Here is a 17,892-nt window from a genome sequence, read left to right on the forward strand (position 1 = left end):
ACGGAGCAGTTCTTCTTGTTCCTGCTATCCACGTTCTCAATCTCTCCAGAGCCTGCTTTTCCAGCACCAAACATGCCTGTGCTGTTCCTTGGCATGGTGGGTTTGCCTTGCCAAGTGAGGACGGATTCTGAAAGGTGCTACAAGGAGCCTCCCCGTGTTTCCTCTGTAAGGACAACATGGCAGAGGCACCCACTCAGTCCTCACTGACTTCTCAAAAGATTTTTGGGGGGAATCTTACCCTGGAGCTTCCCTGTACTTGGTGCATCGTTATTTTTGGCTGCTCAGAACCAGAAAGGTCACGTACGTGAACCTTTTCTTCTTTGCTGAATTTCAACATGGCCATTACCCTTTCTGCAATCTGCCCGCCCTGCTGAGCATGGGAATGTGTGGGACACGTCTGTTTCCTGGTCCCTTTCAGTAACTGTGTACAGAGCATCTCCTCACCCTAAAAATCCCTTGGCAATTGGGCAAACCAGGAGCTGACTATAAGGGAGAAAGATCCCCACTCTTGTGTTGGATTCTGCTGCCAAGTGCACCCCTGGGCTGTCAGGGATGAGGAGGAGCTGCCTTTGAAACTACCATGGAATCATCCCCGCCACCAATTCAGATGCTCCTTTGCCATTGAAACGAGAAGCAGAATGACTCTTCCCAATCTTTCCCTGGTGAATTAGGGAGTGAACATTGGTGGCTGTGGATTGTCACGGCAGGGCTGAGCTCAGGGGTGGTGCTGAGCTGCAGTTTGCTCATCCCATTCCGTCCCCGGCCCCTCGAGTGAGCTCTGCCTCGTGTTCAGTGCGGGGCCATCTGTTTTCCTCCGTGTCTTCTCTTCCCTGGCAGCCTGATCCAAGTGGAAAGGTGAGGCTGCGGCTCCTTTGTTCTCCCAGCAGCTTGTTTGCCAGCAGAGGAGCCAAGTGGCAAGAGGAACGCTGGGGTTTTGCTGTCCTGAAAATGTGCTCCTGATGCCAAGTCCCGGGGATTATTGACAGCTGAACTGAGGGGCACCCGAGTTTTGGGGTTAATTTGGAACCTGAGACAGGAAGGTCTCTTGCGACTGGGCCTGAGCAGCCTTTTGAAGATGCTGAAATCTGTATTTGAGCTAACACAGATTTCACTGTATGATTCCTCAATGTGCCTGCCAGAAAGCCCCCATCCCCCCATCCTCCTGATCCGTGCAGAGCTGTCGCTGCCATCCAGGCTTTCCTGTGCTATCTCCTTCTGCACTGTAAATGGTGATTTAATTTCCATGTTTACAGACCTTAATTAATTATGAATAAAATCGCTTTTATGAGTTTTAGAGCTGAAGGGTGGTGGCTTAGCGGCTCTTTGGGAACGGGAGGCCTGCTCAGCAGAAGGGATTCAGCACAGGACTGGCCGTGCCAGCGCTGCCCCTTCTGTTCCGTGGGCATCTCTGAGACAAAAGGACCTCTGCCGTCTGTCCGCGACGCACAGCGTCTGTCTGTCTGTCCATGTGTGGGCACACTGCTCTGTCCCACTCATCCTTGTGTGCCTGGGGAGGGCAGAGGGCAGAGCCCAGTGCAGGTTTTGCGTTTCTTTTCTTTTCTCGGAGGAGCGAAGCGTGCAGTGAGTGCTGCCGCTCCCCGCAGCTGGGCTTGGCAGGGTGTCCTGCTCAGGCCGTCTCTGGCCCCGCTCTGCAGCCCCCCTGTTTAACCCCAGCAGCCTCCCCGAGCCCCTGGTTGTGTCTGTCTGGGGCTCCCAGCCCTGCCGGGCGATGCCTTGGCTTGGGACCGGCTTGGGTTGCGCAAGGCCTGTCTGGAGGGCAGGTTGCCATCAGCGAGCTCCAGGATTTTTTCATGGAACAACGCTGAACTTGGCGGGGTCAGCTGGAGGTGATGGGATCATGTTGCCTGCAGTGACTGACAGGGCAGGGACAGAGTTCTGTGCTGCACAACACCGGGTTTTATTCCCACCCAGTGCCCTAAACCCACCCGGCCCCAGGGGCAGCGGCAAGCGGGCCTTGGGTTTTCATTCCCTTATAACACACTATCAAAAAATATCCAAACACAAGTGCTCGGATTACTCACAGGGCCCTCTGGTTTTAGGTGACTTCTTCCTGCTTAATAATTTCTTTTCCAAGCTAATAATTTCATAGCAGCCCCTTGATCCTTACACTTGTCTGCATTTTGTTTGCTTGTTGTCCCTGGCTGTCATCCTGCTGTCCAGATCTTCCTCCCCATGTTTACAAGACCAAGCCGTGCCTGGTACTCATGAAAGGTTGGTGTTGTAGCCTGGGCTGCTCTTGGAGAGCAGATGGTTTGTGACTGGAAAAGAGAGGCACAGGCTGGGTGTACGTACCCCAGTACTTTAGGGGATCAGAGAATCCCAGACGGGTTTGGGATGGAAGGGATCCTAAGGATCATCTGGTTCCACCCTGCTGCCTTGGGCAGGAGCAGCTTCCAGTAGCCCAGGTTGCTCCAAGCCCTGTCCAGCCTAGCCTTGGACATGTTAGGCTGTGCTTAAGTTTTCTTGAAGGTTTAAAGACAAACCCCAAAAAAAGGCATGTTTGCATCAATGTATTGAACTGATCACAGTTCATGCAAACTGGAAGGTGTTCAGCTCCTGGAGTTCCCACTCTGGCAGACGGCCACAGCCTCCTGCTGAAGTGCTCAGCTGCTTGGGGAACCTGATCTCAAAGGTCTGATTTACACTGGTTACACCAGTAACTCCAGTTGTACCCAGAACCCACACCACGAGGTTATATTTAAAAGAAGAAAAGGCACAAAAAGCAGAACCTTGGCGTTTCCCTGTTCCTTGCAAATCCTGATTTTTTTTTTCAGTTCCTTGTTAACAGTTTGTGCAGTTGCTCAGCCTTGCTTCTGTGTCAATCTGTAGCAATTAAACCACTGGTTTCTGTAGGATATAAATGGGGTTTCTGAAGGGTATAAATGGAGTTTCTGTAGCTAATCACGACACGCCACAGTGGCTGTTCACGAGAGGGTGACACAGGACTGGAACAGCACGAGGAGAGTGCCCTGAGATTATGTAACACAGCAAGTGTGGGCCTTTCTTAGAATGTTTTCCAAAGGAAGGAAAATGAGAGGGAAAACCAGAGGTGGATGGCCCAGGGAGGGGCTGTGGGTGTTGCCCTGGGTCCCACTCAACTTAGTTTGCCAGAAGGGTAAAAGTCCTGGAGTTCTGAGGTCCCTTCCTGCAAATCCAAAGGATCCTGGTGGGCACGGGAGCCCCAGGCTGTTAAAGAGAGCAGCAGAAGGAATTTGGGCTGCAGTTGGGAGCTGGCAGGGCATGGAGGAGCTGGGAAGGGAGGGGTGATGGGTGCAGAAACAAGGGCTGGACAATTTCTACTCTCACCTGATTAATTTCTCTGATTTTTTTTTTTAATGATTGGTCTCTGGAAGTCCCTGCTCTCCTGCCAGGGAAGGTAATGACAATCCCATTAGGAGCCTGGGTTTCCCTGGGAGGTGTGTGAGCCTCGGGGCTGCTCTGGGGGGCTTTCAGAGGTGCCAAGGTGTGATTACTGAGTGGGCAGAGGTGTGGGTGAGCCTCCCTCGCTGCAGACAGGATCTGTCCCCATTAGCCTCAATCCTCACTCTGTTGACTTTTGGCCATTTCTTAACCAGCTTGAAAAAGTATCTGGAGCAAAAACGGGTCGCTTAGCAACCCGGGCGGCCTGAGAATGGGTCAGTGATTAACAATTATGTATAATCAAGGTTAAAAATGCAGGGCAGCCTGCACCGCTGCTGCCCGGCCGGCCGGAATGTTTCAGCGCTCCGACGCTGGGATTGGTGGTGGTGGGAGGGAAATTTATACCAGCTGTAGTTCTGACCTCGTGAACACAGCGATTCAAGACTTGAAACCAGACTGAAGTCTCTTTTCTTGACCGATATCTTACAAAAGAAGCATGGAATAACCTTTGGATGAGTAACATGGCCATGGTCCGTGTTTGACATGTGTTTTTTCCCAAGGCTCTGGGCCTTCCCCCGGCCGTGTGACTTTGCAAACAGAAATAGATCTGCACGGGAGCGTGGAAAATGTGGAGTCTAGCTATGGAGCAGAAATGAGGAAGGACACTGGGGTTCTGGTCCTGGTCACCTGTGTGGATGTTGATGCTCTGTTCCCCCAAGTAAGCAAATGCCAAATGCCTCGGAAGCTTGATCAAGATATTTTTCTGAGTCTTATTTGGCAAAGTGATTATTTTCCCAAGTCCTTGGCGATGCTTTGACTTCTGGATGAAGAGAAAAGCTCTGTGCAGCTTTTTCTCCTTTTGACTTGTGGATGAAGAGGTCCCTGGCAGCTTTTCCTCCTTGCTCAGAGTAGAAAAGGAGGTGTCTGGTTTCATTTACCCCAATAAATGTCCCAGCACTCCCCATTGTTGCAGGAACATCCAGTGAGAATATCAATCACCAGAACAGCACTGCATCTGTTGGATGTGATACCAGGGTTGTTTTGCCAAGTCATTTACTTTCATTGTCTAATCAGTTCCTCAAGTCTCTGGCCTATTTGCCTCTTTGTTTAATTAACCCCTCTTTTCATCCTTGTCCCCCCCAAGTCATCATCCTGCTCTTGCGAGGTGAGGATCAGCTGGCAGTGCCTCCTCAGCAGTCACGGGAAGCAGTACATTCCAGAGCCCTGGCTGAAGGTGATTTATATTCCTGAGGACTGATCTTCCATCGCTGTCTGAAGCTGACAGTGTCACGGCAGGCAGCTCTCTCCCTTCGCTCCCCTGACCATCTCTCCCCCTCTCCTGCTTCCACTGGATAGACTTATTCCCTGCCAACTGAAACAATGCATGTTTTAAAGATCCCTTTCAAACTGGTATTACTCATCACCCTCCTCACCTCCCACCACTGATCCAGGAGAGAAATCATCTCAGTGCCCCTTTCCACAAGGGTCAGATGATGTCTTAATGAATGCTTTCCTTGCTTGGTTGTGGTCATTAGGCACACTCTGCCATTGGTGGCTCTTTATGGCTTCAGCCTAAGTGGTAAAATCCATATGTGAGACTTTGCAGAGGCTTTTAGGTGTCATTAGGGATCATTAATATGCAGAGCAATGCCAGGCAGCAGAGGCTGCCAGGGTAGGAAATATCCATCATCTGCTGCAGGATAACTTTAGGTCAGCAGAAATCGGGTACAGGGGCAGGATTTGGGCACGGATTCCTGATTAGTGCATCAGGAGAGTGTGGGGTAGGATGGGGAGGGAAAGGCAACCCTGAGCAGCTTTGGGGTTCCTTCCATCCTCGTTCTGCAGGGTTGGTCTGGAGCTTCTTTTGCATCCTGTGGCTCTTACAGTCACTCCAATGACTCCTCACTACAGAGAGGCTATGCCCAAACTTGATAGCTTGGACTGCATTTGTATAAATTGAATTAATACCCACTTTCAGGCTCTCTACCGCCTGCTTCCACAGGCCAAAGGGTTTTTTTCCTTCCTCCTGCCGTCTTGATTAGCATCTTCATTTCTGCCTTATGAGCCTTTCCCTGGTTCTGCTCGTCTGCCACTGGGGATGGATTTCTACACCCACCACCCAGGCAGGCGCTTGCAGGGGAAGCCCTGGCACCTTTGTGGTGGCACTTGAGTGACTTTGGTGCCTTTGTGGGTGCAGCAGGGGCTGCCTGGGGTGCCTGTGATGGTGGGCTCCTCTTTACCTGTGGCTGTAGGATGTCTTCTGGGATCCAGGGAGAGCTTTCTGCTCTCCTTGCTCTGCACGGACTGGGAGTATCAGGGGTGTTTCCTGTGGTCTGTCGTGGCTCAGCAAGGAAGGGAGACCAGCTGAGCAAGGATTTATGTATCTGCTCTTTATTTAAAGAGTGTTTCTCCACCTTGGAAAGTTCAAAAGATAATTCTCTCCGTGCTGGTTTCTGATACCGGACAGGCTGGAAATGTGAGTGGGTATGTTAATGTTGCTCCTGGCCCTTGTGGCTTTCACTTCTGAAAAATAGAAGTGGTTTTAATGTGCTTGGCCTGAGAGCTTTGGTTTGAAATGAATATTGTCAGCCATGTGAAATAGATGATAAATTACACTGAAAAACGTGTTTTGGTTTCCAGCAGCAGCGCTGGGGTTGTGCCACAACTGCAGGAAAGGCAGTCATTGGAAATGCAGGTGTCTGTCCTCCTGGCTCCTACCATGCTGTGCTGCACTGCTGAGCCACCCGGGCTGCTGGAGCTGTCCCTGCCCATGGCAGGGGCTGGAACTGCCTGGGCTTAAAGCCCTCTTCCCTTTTGTGATTCCATTAATGGTTTTCCCATGGCTGGCTTTGGTTCGAGGTGAAGCTGGCTGCCTGTGCAGTGACTCCTGCTCCTGAGGGGCTCCAGCATGGGGGGTGGCAGGAGTTGCCATGTTTCCCCATGGGGCCTTTCCCCAGGTGGAATCACAGAATCGTTGAGGCTGGAAAAGACCCCTGAGGCCCACCCTGTCCCCAGCCCAGAGCCGAGTGCCACCTCCAGGAATGGGCACTCCAAACCTCCCTGGGCAGCCCCTGACAATGCTTAACAACCCTTTCCATGGGGAAATTCCTGCTGGTGTCCAACCTGAGCCTCCCCTGGCCCAGCCTGAGGCCGTTCCCTCTCCTCCTGTCCCTGTTCCTAGAGCCTGACCCCCCAGCTGTCCCCTCCTGTCAGGAGCTGTGCAGAGCCACAAGGTCCCCCCGATCCCTCTTTTCTCCAGGCTGAGCCCCTTTCCAGCTCCCGCAGCCCCTCGTGGGGCTCCAGCCCCTTCCCAGCTCTGTTCCTTTCCCTGGACACGCTCCAGCCCCTCCAGGTCTCTTGTCAGGAGAGGCCCAGCACAGGACACAGCACTCGAGTGCCCCAGCAGTGCCAGCACAGGGGTCAGGCTGCTGCTCCCCACTCTGCCATGGGGCTCCCAGGCACCCACTGACATCCCAGGTTCAGCTTTGCACTGTGGTGCTGAAAACCCTGCCTCAGCAGAGGGCTGGCCGTGGGATCCTTGCTCCCCTGGGCTCCTGCTTTCTGGGATCATTTTTCCTGTTGCTGGTTGCTTTATGTGCTCATTAAAAGCAATGGGAATTTGTGGGTAAAAGGGAAGATAGAAAATGTAACCCAGTGTAAGCTCTAATGTGTTTGTAGATAAAAACCAACCTGGCATGTTTCTGTGCTGGAGATTTATAATCTAATCATTCCTTCACTTGCTCAGCAGGGACTGGAGCAGCATGTAGTTATTTACATATAGGGAACATTAAACAGCCACCTCTTTAAACCATATGTGAACATAAAATCTTACAACCACTGCTGAGTAATGGGAATCTGTGAAAGATGAGAACAAAAATAAAGCAGAGACGAGCAGAATGAAAAGGTATTACTGCAAGGAGCAGCTGTGCCAGGGGCATGTTGTCCCTGTGCCACAGTGGGGACGTGACCCTGTGCGTCCCTGCCCTCCTGAACTACCCCTGTGCACAGGGAACACTGTGCAAAGCCTCTGCAAAGTCTCACATATGGATTTTACCACTTAGGCTGAAGCCATAAAGAGCCACCAATGGCAGAGTGTGCCTAATGACCACAACCAAGCAAGGAAAGCATTCATTAAGACATCATCTGACCCTTGTGGAAAGGGGCACTGAGATGATTTTTCTCCTGGACCAGTGGCGGGAGGTGAGGAGGGTGATGAGTAATATGAGTTTGAAAGGGATCTTTAAAACATGCATTGTTTCAGTTGGCAGGGAATAAGTCTATCCAGCGGAAGCAGGAGAGGGGGAGAGATGGTCAGGGGAGCGAAGGGAGAGAGCTGCCTGCTGTGACACTGTCAGCTTCAGACAGTGATGGAGGATGAGTGCAGCAGGTTTGCTCTGTGCTGAGCTGGTGGGGGCTTGGTGTCCCTGTGAGGAGCTGGAGGCTGGCACCCAGCGTCCCTCTAGGGCTGTCATCGCTCCTTTGGGGCAACTGGGATCCCTCAGACCCTGAAACCCTGTTTGCACCTTCCCCTCAGAGAAGCCCCCCCCTCTCTGGGGGCTTTTGCCATGTCCCTGCTAGCTGTGGCAGTGGCCCTGCTCCTGCAGGGATCAGGATGAGTTTGTCCAGGGGCTGGGGCTCGCTCCTGTGATGGAGTTGTGTGGCACAGCCACCTCAGCTTTGCCAGGGCTCCTGTAGGCATCTGACAGCTCCCGTGGCTCCTGCCAGGCTGCTGCAGCTCTGGCCTCTGTGCTTTGGATCTGTGACTCCAGAGGTTGGCAAAGGGATCGGGGGATGTTAGTGGCTTTTCTGTCCTTTTTTGGGGGAGAAAAATGCCTGGAGAAGGCAGGCTCTGGAGAAATGGATGCGCTCTGTATCATACGAGCCCTAAAATAACACATTTTCATGTGTTCTTTCTGTTCGTGGCTTCATTTCTTGAAATGAACTCTCCTGCCCTTTTCCATTTCTTTTCCTGGCTGTGAACAGGAGCTTGAAAACCATTCCTCAGTAGAGGGGAGGCATCCCCAGGTGGGTGCAGTTCCTCCTGCAGAGCCAGGCTCGCCCCACTGGCAGGGTTGGTGGTAGGTGTCAGCATGCAGGTGGCAGACAGGACTGTTAGCTGTGCCTCAGACGTGGATTTATCCCTTCCCAATGGATCTCCTCCTTGCTGGGCTCCTCTGGGGCTCTGCTGATGGGGAGCCTGAGAGGGGCAGCTTTTGGGGGGGTTTAGGATGAAAGGAGAAGTCAGTGAGTTTCTATAACAGAAATAAAACTGTTTCCCACTTGTAAAACACCCTTTTTATGGCATTTGGACAAAATACCGTCCTTTATGTCTCTCATTTTTAACTCCCTGCTTCCTGGGCCCTGAAAGGAACATGATAAAAAATGTGGAAAGAGGGAGGCTTAAGCAATGTTTTGTTCTTAAATTTTTAAGTAGTATTTTAGAAACCTCTACTGTATTTTAAATTAGTTTGTCAGAGTATAATTACCACGAATGAGGTGAGAAACTCATTTAAACACAGCAACTGTAGTGGAGAATCCAATTTTCAGAAATCACTGGAAATTGTAATTGGAGTCATTAAGTGCCGACTTCGGTAATTAAGAGTCGGGCTCTGACATTTTGGGCTCCGTTGCTAATCGTCCGTGGAGAGGGTACAAAAATGTTGTGTTTGCTGAGGATTTGGTGCCTCCCTGGGCCCGTGCAGCTGCTGGCCACGCTGGCACAGGGGTTGGTAGCCTGGCAGACTGTTCACTGGTGCCTGCTCTTCATGTGTGTCACAGGATACAGAGAAAAGGGTCTCTTTGGGTAAAACTCGGGAGAAGGAGTTTTCTAAGCAAGAGGAGCTGATGGCCAGCTCCTCAGCCTGTCGTGCTTTCAAACCTGGATCTGGGATTGTGAATCCATCTTGATGGAACAGCTGGATCTCCCTGCGGAGTGAAAGTGCTGATAAAGTTATTCATGAAAGAAATCAGTGGTGGAAGTGCATCCTTGTCACTCCTTGTTTGCAGAATTATCTCTGGGAAGTCAGGATGTTCTGCATTTTTAACTCCTGCAGCTCAGGCAAGATGCTTTTGCTACAATAATAGAGAAACCCTGACATGCTGATAGTTATCATCAGCTAGAGCAAGCCTTATGTTTGCTTTCCTATTAAGAATTCTGATTTTCCAGAGCAATGGCATTTATATGGCTTTTTTCTTTAATTTTGTTGCTTTCCCATCTCCCAGATGATGCTGTCTGGCATTCCAGCATGGGAGCTGATGTGATGGTTTTGTGCTTTTGAGCTTTACACCCACAAACAAATCCATTGGTGGCTGTGATCTCCTGCTCTGGGTTTGAGTCTGTCATGACCTCCTGTCTCAGCAGAAGCCAGAGTCCAGCTAGAAAGTTTCCTAAAATATATTTTTAGCCCTTTGGCCATGCTCATTTCTTAGGCATGTGCAAACCACTGGCAGTTGAACACTTGTTTTGCCCAGAAATCTCCTTTTTGCCATGGTGGGGTTTTTCCCAAATTGCGCTTCCCTTCTCCTGCTGGGGGCTGTGGCCTTTAAAGATGAATGGTTGCTTTCTCCTGGGCTTGTTTATGTTTGTTTGATAAGAGACATCCACAGGGTGGATATTCTTTGGAGCTGGGCACCTGGTGGGATGGACAGGAGGGAACAGGCCCCCTGAGGGAGGAGGGCTCCCAGGAGCAGCCCCAGCTGTGTTCATGAGGAATGATGGCAGAATGGTGGAATACCTGGAGCTGGAGGGACTCCCAGGACCATCCCCATGGCCCATTGCAGCCACGTGCTTTCTGGATGCTGCACTCCTCAGAGAACCTGGCAGTGGCTGCCTGCTGTGTGAGGGAGGCCAGGGAAGCAGCTGGGACAGGCTGGAGTCACCATTCCAAGCTTTCCTGAGCAGGCTGGTTAGGAAGGGCTGTCTCCTCCTGCCTGGCTCCAGCAGCTTTGGGCAGCTCCTGTTCTTGGTGCCGGGGGTCCAGGCTGGGCTCTCCCAGCTGAGCTCCTGCCTGAGCTGCAGGCTGGGGCAGTAATGAGAATGCACTTCGCTTTAGGCAGAGTTTTCTTCCTGTTCCTTTTCCCTTCCTTCTCCTTTCCTTATGGCTGATGTCTCCAGGCAGCCTAATTGGATTACTGGGTCACTCCACTCACTGTGGGCCCTGCAGGACTGGGGCTGGTCCTGGAGGCTCTGCAGCTCTGGGCTGATGTGGGCTGGCAGCCTGCTGAGCCTCGTGGTCCCTCGGGGACCAAACCCTCCAGTGGGGGATGCATTCCTTCCTTCCACCTGGCTGTAGCTGTAGGAACAGGTCCAAATGGCTTTGTTTGGAAGCCTGCTGTAGCCTCTGGGTGGGACTGGCCTCTTCTGGGGAGCACATGGGAATGGAAAGCCTGGAGTGCAGCTCAGGTGTTTGCTGTGAGCAGCTCTCAGTGGGCTCTATGCCCCGAGCACAGCAGCTCCCTGCAGTTCCCATGGCAGCTCTCCCCGAGTAGAGCCGCAGCCCTGAGCGCTGCAGGAGCCCCCGTGTCAGCCCCGTGTTTGCTTTCTCTGCAGGCAGCTCCCGGGATCCTCCTGGCTGTCCTCACCCTGGGACTCCTCTCCAGACCCTTCTGCCACCGAGAAGCCAAGGGAGGAACCGTGAAGGCTGAAATCCGTTGTCAATGGGACTGCCCAGAGGGAAGACCCAGCCCCTCTGCCTTCCAGGGACCTCTGCAGCCAGCACTGTCAAACTCTGTCCCTCTGTGCTCACCTAGGAGCTCTCAGACCTCTGGAAAACAAGAGCTCTTGCCAAGGTAAGTACAGATGACATCACTCCATTCTTCTGTTTTTTTCTTTCTTTAGTGACTGAGGTGTTTTCAAGAAAGACAAAATTAAGGCTTCACTGCTTATGGGACAAAATTTGTGTGCTATCCCTCCTCTTAGGTTTTTATAGTTTAACATGTGGGTGTCTGTTGTGGCATCATATGTGTCCCATCACATGTCCCTCCCTTTCCTCTCCCTCTTCAGTCATGAGCATTCAAGTCTCACATGCCCAAAGTTTGTCACATGGACCCAGGAGCTGTTAAAAAACCAACCCACTGAAAAAACCCTCAGAAAAACCCAGGTGAGAAGCAGACCTCAAGGTTTGGATGCCTGGGGCTTGGCCACACCATATTTACAAGGATGATTTGCAAGGAGGGGGTTTCTCCAGTGTGTCTCTAAGCCCTGGCCAGTGCTGGGCTTGCCCTCCCATGGAGGATTTGGGATTTTCCCGTGGCTGGCACTGCCCCATGCTCATTGAGGTGCGTGCCCTTGGGCCTGCTCGTGGGCTTTGGTGGAGCAGAGGTGTCTCCTGGCAGTCTGGCCCTGTGAAGGCTGCTGGTCCCTACCTGTGGCACCAGGACTGTGCAGGAGGAGGGTGGAAGCAGTGCTGGGGTTGCTGCACAACCCTCACCCTCCTGTTTTGGAGGGCAGGAGGAGGTGGAAGGAGGGTGGATGGCGTTGCCCCACCCGTGCTGTGGCCACGGTGTCTCTGCAGTGCTGTGTGACCCTGGGGCTCTGCAGGATGTCACTGCATCCCTTCCCACCTGCAGGATGTCTCTGCATTCCCTTCCTGGGAATCTGCAGGCCCACTTTGTTTCTGCTAAGGCTGGAGCCCCACTGGAAGGGGAGCACCTTCCTGAGAATTGATTCTCCTTGCCCTGGGCATGTCTGAGAGGATCTTCTCTCTCCTGCCCCCATTCCCCTGCTGCCTGGCTTTCCCTCAGGGTTTCCCTCACTGCCAAGCTGCCAGTGTAACACTAAGACATGGGAATTCCACAGTGTAGCCATTAACCAGCCCTCCCCGAGAGCTTCCAGTTGCAAATTGCCAGCACTGGCAGCTGTGGGCTGTTAAATCTGGGCAGCTGACCCTGCCAGGAGGGCAAGATGGGTTATGTCTGGGTGGTTACTGTGTGCTCTTGCCCCAGTGTGGCTGATTAGTTTAACTCAGAGTTTCCAGGTATTAGTTAAATGCCTTTTTTTACTATTTCCTTCTTCCCCTTCCTGTCCTTAAGTGAAACTGGCCTGGGGAAGGGGTTCTGGTGTGGTGGGCTGGCCTGAGGAAGGGGTTCTGGTGTGGTGGGCTGGCCTGGGGAAGGGGCTCTGGTGTGATGGGCTGGCCAGTGCAGGTTTCCAGGCTTTGGCTCAGTCCCCGCAGTGCCTGAGCGGGGTCAGTAAATTCCTGCCTGGTTTTGGTGGGTGTTGGATGAATTCTGCTGTGGGGCAATAGGCACACAGATCACAGAACCACAGAGTCACTGAAAGCTTTGGGTGGGAGGGACTTTAAAGCTCATCCAGTGCCACCCACTGTTCCAGGGTGCTCCGTGCCCCATCCAGCCTGGCCTTGGGCACTGCCAGTGATCCAGAGGGAGCCACAGCTGCTCTGGGCACCCTGTGCCAGGGTCTCCCCACCTTCCTAGCTAGGAATTCCTCCCCAAAATCCCATCTAACCCTGCTCTCTGGCAGTGAGAAGACATCCCCCCTTCTCCTGTCACTCCAGGCCCTTTTAAAAAGTCTTTCTCCATCCTTTCTGCAGCTCCTTCGGGTCCTGGAGCGCTGCAATTAGGTCACCCCGAAGCCTTCTCTTCTGCAGGCTGAACAATCCCAATTCTCCTAGACTTGTAAAGGAAGTAGGGAAAAATAAAAGAGGAATTTTCCCTTTAACAATGCCTTGTTGCACAGAAGCAGGATTCCTTGCCCTCTGGCCTGCTCAAGTGGGGAGGTCAGGATTTGGGGAGGGGGATTGGCGCAGGCTGACCCCCGGTGTGACCCGTGGAGCACAATCCCACAAAGCAGGGCTGTTCCGGGGGGAGCAGGCAGCCCGTCCTGATTAAAACCCTGCAGGGACTGGGGGATGAGGAGCAGACTGAGAGCATTTCCTTCCCTGGGTTTTTAGGAGACGCTTAGGGAGCGCGCCGGGATGAGCGAGGGCAGAGGCGAACTGCAAAAAGCACTCAGTGAACTTGTCTGGGGATTCCAGCGTGCCGAGAAAGCCGGGCTGTGCCCTCAGAAATGGCAGTAAAAGCCGACAAGCCCAAAGACCAGATTAATTTAGAAACTGTGCAGCTTGGAGAGGAGGGCTGGAAGCACTAGTGCAGCAGCTCAGGCTGACCTTTCCATCAGCTCCAGCGCTCTTCCAGAGGCAGCATCCCAGCGGGGCGAGCTAGCGTCCCGGGAATCCCTCGGGCACTGGGATTCCTCCTCCCTCCCAGATGTGCAGTGCTCCAGGGCTGGCACTGGCCACGCTGTGCCTCCTCTGTGTCCTCCCTTGGCCCGGTGGCAGGCGGTGTCCCCAGGGCACCAGACGGAGTGGGTCCCTTAGAGAGGCTGGGTCCCGGTTCCCTGTGCTGCCACACACAGGCAGTGGCTGCTGCAGGGGGATTCCCGGTCCTGCTCACCCGGAATGCCAGGGAAACAGGCCTGCTCGTATCCAGCATGGTTCCTTTGCTGCCCTCTCCCATCTCCTCCCTCCTCTCCTGCGTGGAGCTGCAGAGTGAAAGCTGACACCAGAATTCCTCTTTCCCAGGCAGCTGCAGGCAGTTGTTTTTATGCTCTTTGTTTATAGAGGCAGATGAAAGCACCTTTTAAACTCAGAGGGATGGGGAAGAGCCCGTGTGTGTATCTCAGAGCTCCTGGTGCCCTCCATCCTCCTTCCCTAAGCGTGAATCCCTCGCCTCCCCACGAGCCTCCTGGTGCTCCAGGAATCTTCCACCACTTCAGCACCCCAGTCATGCTGCAGGCACCCTCCTTCCCTGTGTTTATTACCCTGTGTTTCCTCTAATGAGGAGTGGAGAAGGGAATCACAGCATCATCAGGGTTGGAGGAGACCTGCGAGGATCTCTGTCAGTCAGGCTGGGTCTCCTGACTGTGGGGGATTTCACGTGGATTACAGCATGGCTTCCTCTCTGGTCTTTTCTATACAGGGATGTTGTCCTGTGACCAAATTCTCTCCTGAAGTTATTTTTAAAAAGCCCTACACTTGACAAGTGGATATGTTCCTGTCCAAGAATCACACGGACATACATAGATGTATATATAGTAATTTAGAATGGCATCTTAGCAGCTTAGGAAGCGATTAGTTTACTTTAGTGCCAGTGTTTTTGCCTGTGTGGAGTGGGAGTTCTTGCTGACATGTGTGGAGTCCTCCTGCCCTTCAGCTGATGATGGTTTAAATAAAAAACACTTTCCTTAGGAGTGTGTCAGAGGAGTTCTGTTTTGAAAAGCTGTTTGCTTTCTTAAGTCCATGTGCACATATGTTTTTCTCTTCATGGTCTTAGGTTTCAGTGGTGTTTAAACCCCATTTTTCAAAACTGAGTTATTTAGAAGCCTAAGTGAGATTATTGTGTGAGTCTCTTTGCTGTTTGTGGAAAAAATGGAACAGAGTTTATACCTCCCAGCTTTGGCCTCTCTTTACCACCTTTGCCCTGTTAACTTTCTAAAGATGTTTTTGAGCTGAAAGCTCAAAATAAGAGATAGAAAAGGATAGAAAACTGTCATGGTCTTGTGTAAACTATGTAAGACTATCCAGATGTGTAAGAGGCTGGTGTAAACCAAGGCTCCAGTAATTTTGAAAATGAGAAGCTGTCCATGCATACAGCTCCTAGAAACCTGATCCATCAGTTATTTGTGGGGTTTTGAGCATCTGGAGCAATTTCCTAATTTTGCAGGAGACTTGGTGTGCAGTTGAGGGCTGAGTGGCTTCCTCTCTGTCTGCCTTGCTGGCTCCCTGGTGTAAAGCACCAGGAGCAGCAGTCCAGGAGAGCTGTATGAACACACGCTCTGGCTCAGAGCTGCTGTTTGGATGGAGCTATTCCTGCCTGGGGGGCAGCAGGAGGACTTGTACAGCCTTTGGAAATGCCTTCAAGCTGATCTGGGCTCTGTTGGCTCCAGCCAGGCTTGTTTCACGTAGGAGTTCAGCTGATGGGAGCCATGGCCATGTTTTTCTCCCCAGGCTGGCATTCTGTTTGGTTTCTCACGTTCCCCTGCTTAGTCATCCCTCCTCTCAGCTCCTTCCCCCTCTCCTGACTGGCACACAAGACCCTGCCTGGAGGATGGTGCTTATTGCTGGGAGTGTGCCCTAGCAACCGGAGAGATCTCCAGAAATAGCTGCTGCCAGGGTGGCAGAGCCTCTCTCAAGCTCAGGAGGTGGCTCTGGGTGCTCCCAGTTCCATCCAGGGCTGGAATTTCTGCGGGAGAGGCTGCTGGTGCCCCTGGGGCAGCACAGGTCTTTCCCAAGGAGCAGGGCAGCCACTCCAGGAGGGCTCTCCTTTCTGGGAACACGGCTCTCTGCTGCTGTTTGTTTTTGTGATTGTCAGCACAGGAAATATTTTAAGGTTCTTTTGGAGGGTGGCCTTTTTCTTTTCCCTGTCTCTCTACTCTCCTGTGTTTGGGATATCGCTGCATTTCCATAGCAGTGTGAGATTCATGGGGAATTGTTCAGCAGTCATCTTCTGCTGTGGCAAAGCTTTTTTGCAGAGATTCTCTCTCCATTTCTTTTGGAGGGCGTCCTGCTGCCTGGTGTGTGGTTACATCCACCATTCCTGATCATCAGCTTCATTTTCCTCCAGATCCTTTCCTCTAGCTATCTCCACTTTTTGCTGTATTTAAAACTATCCCAGGTAGCTCATACCTTTCTAAAAAGTCCTTCCCTAAATCTTTTTTGCTCTTGATGCAAAGGAATTTTAGGTAACTAGACTTCACCCCTAAATTTTGTGTGTAACTTCTATCATTTGCAGTTCCATTGGAAGTGTAAGCACTCTCTTATGAAATATGAAATAATCCCAAATGTTCCCGGTGTGCCTGGGTTTAAAACAGCTTTTAGGTGATGGGAAAGATGAGGGGTTTATGCTTGGTTTGGTCTTTGGTGGGACAGGCGTGGGTCAGAAGAGCTGTAGGGAGCTGAGGAAAGGGGACATTGCTGTGGTACCCAGGGCTTAGCTGGTTTGCTCAGGCTGTGCCATGCCAGCCTCCTGTTCTTCTTGCACCAAAATGTGCCTCCAACACCATCTGCTTGTTTGTCTGTCTCTGCTCCTCTGTAATACAGCTGCGACCTGTTTGGAAGAGAAATGCAACACAAGCCCCAGAAGGGAGCGGAAACAGTGGCAGGTAATTGAGTTTTACTGTGTGATGACATGCAAGATGTAGGTTCTCAGGGGCCAGAAGTTATGTAGATTGTTGGTACAAGGAGACAGAGGACGGCCCAGATTAAGGGGGGGCACAGATATTTATTTGCATGTGGGAGAGGAGATCATCAGCTGTAATATTTACACTCAATTACCCAGGGAGGGCTTGTAATTCCTTGTGTTCTCTGGAGCATTCTGTGTTCTCCAGCATACTCCTACCATATGTGTTTGGCTGCCAGGAGTTTATATACATTTTCTGCCTTTCCTTCCAAGCAATGTAACTTTTATTATGAGTTTCACCAGTTGTTGTTTCATGGGGGGAGAAGCAAACCTGCAGAAAGCTCTGGCACTGTGCCATGGCTGTGGTACAGCACACAGGAGGGTAAAAGGTGCTGCATTTGCAGCCCTACCAACAACAGGCAGGAAAACTCTGCTGGGCACCTGGATGGACCCATGGAGGAGCCACTGCAGTGCTCTGGCGTTGTTTGCCATGCTCACCTCTTCGTTTTTGTTTTTTTCCTCTCCCTGGAATTATTTATGCTTGATTGTTGCAATTGATTGCAATTGTGAGAGCTAATTTTAGTGCATAAATTTTACACTGGAAGCCTGCCAAGTGTTAGTGTAATGGAGGAGAACAACTGCCCAGGATTTGGTGTGGGGTGTGCTTGCCTTCCTTTCTCCAACCAAATATCAGCAGCCAATCCATGGGCTGATTTAGTTTTATGTAGAGGGAATATTTGTTCATAACCAGTTTTCTCCAAGAAGAAAATTCAGCCTCCTGTGGAAAGAGAAGAGAATTTACAGAGCTGTGATGAGTTCTAAGGACAAGCTGGTTTTATTGCCAGTGATGAAGTGACCATTGCCTTAGTTTTAAAACAGATAACCAACCCAACCAAGGGCACTTTTAAACTGTGTGTGATGGAACAGGGAGCAAATAGTGTTGTTCCAACCCCAGGGGACAAATGTGGTGTGTTTAGCTGATGAGGAGCAGCACAGGGGTGTACAGATCTGGGCCCTTGGAAAGTTCACGGCACAAAGTTCCGAGTTAGGACTGGCAAGGAGGGGAGGTTGAGTTGCCCCAGGATAAAAACAGAAGCTTTATTTCTGAGTGAAATATCAACTCAGGGATAAGTTTTGCATTCTACATCCACATTTTTGTGTATCCAGGATTCAGGATACAGTGAAGCTGGGTTGCTTTGTAGGGCTTTCCTCCTTTTCCACCTGCATTTGGCCAGAGAGGAGCAAGAAATGTGAAGGGATAGAGAGGATGTGAAGATTGCAGGGGTGGTGCTTAAGGCTTTTTGGGACAACTTTTATATGGATTGAAAATGGATGCTAAAAACAAGAGCTCATCTAATGGATTATTTTTGCTAC

The 17,892-nt window shown here is 51.5% G+C and overlaps 1 protein-coding gene across 3 annotated transcripts in view; it reads left to right on the forward strand.

Moving 5' to 3' along the window:
• TIAM1 (TIAM Rac1 associated GEF 1) overlaps window positions 1–17,892 on the forward strand; it is a 152,113-nt gene that overhangs the window by 18,990 nt on the left and 115,231 nt on the right. For all 3 annotated transcript variants that reach the window (XM_063419452.1, XM_063419448.1, XM_063419449.1), the window contains exon 2: window positions 10,931–11,169. The gene's annotated coding sequence lies outside the window, so the exon portion shown is untranslated. The remainder of the gene's footprint in view (window positions 1–10,930; window positions 11,170–17,892) is intronic.

The sequence above is a fragment of the Prinia subflava genome, chromosome 25 (assembly GCF_021018805.1).
Source record: "Prinia subflava isolate CZ2003 ecotype Zambia chromosome 25, Cam_Psub_1.2, whole genome shotgun sequence".
Lineage (NCBI taxonomy): Eukaryota > Metazoa > Chordata > Aves > Passeriformes > Cisticolidae > Prinia > Prinia subflava.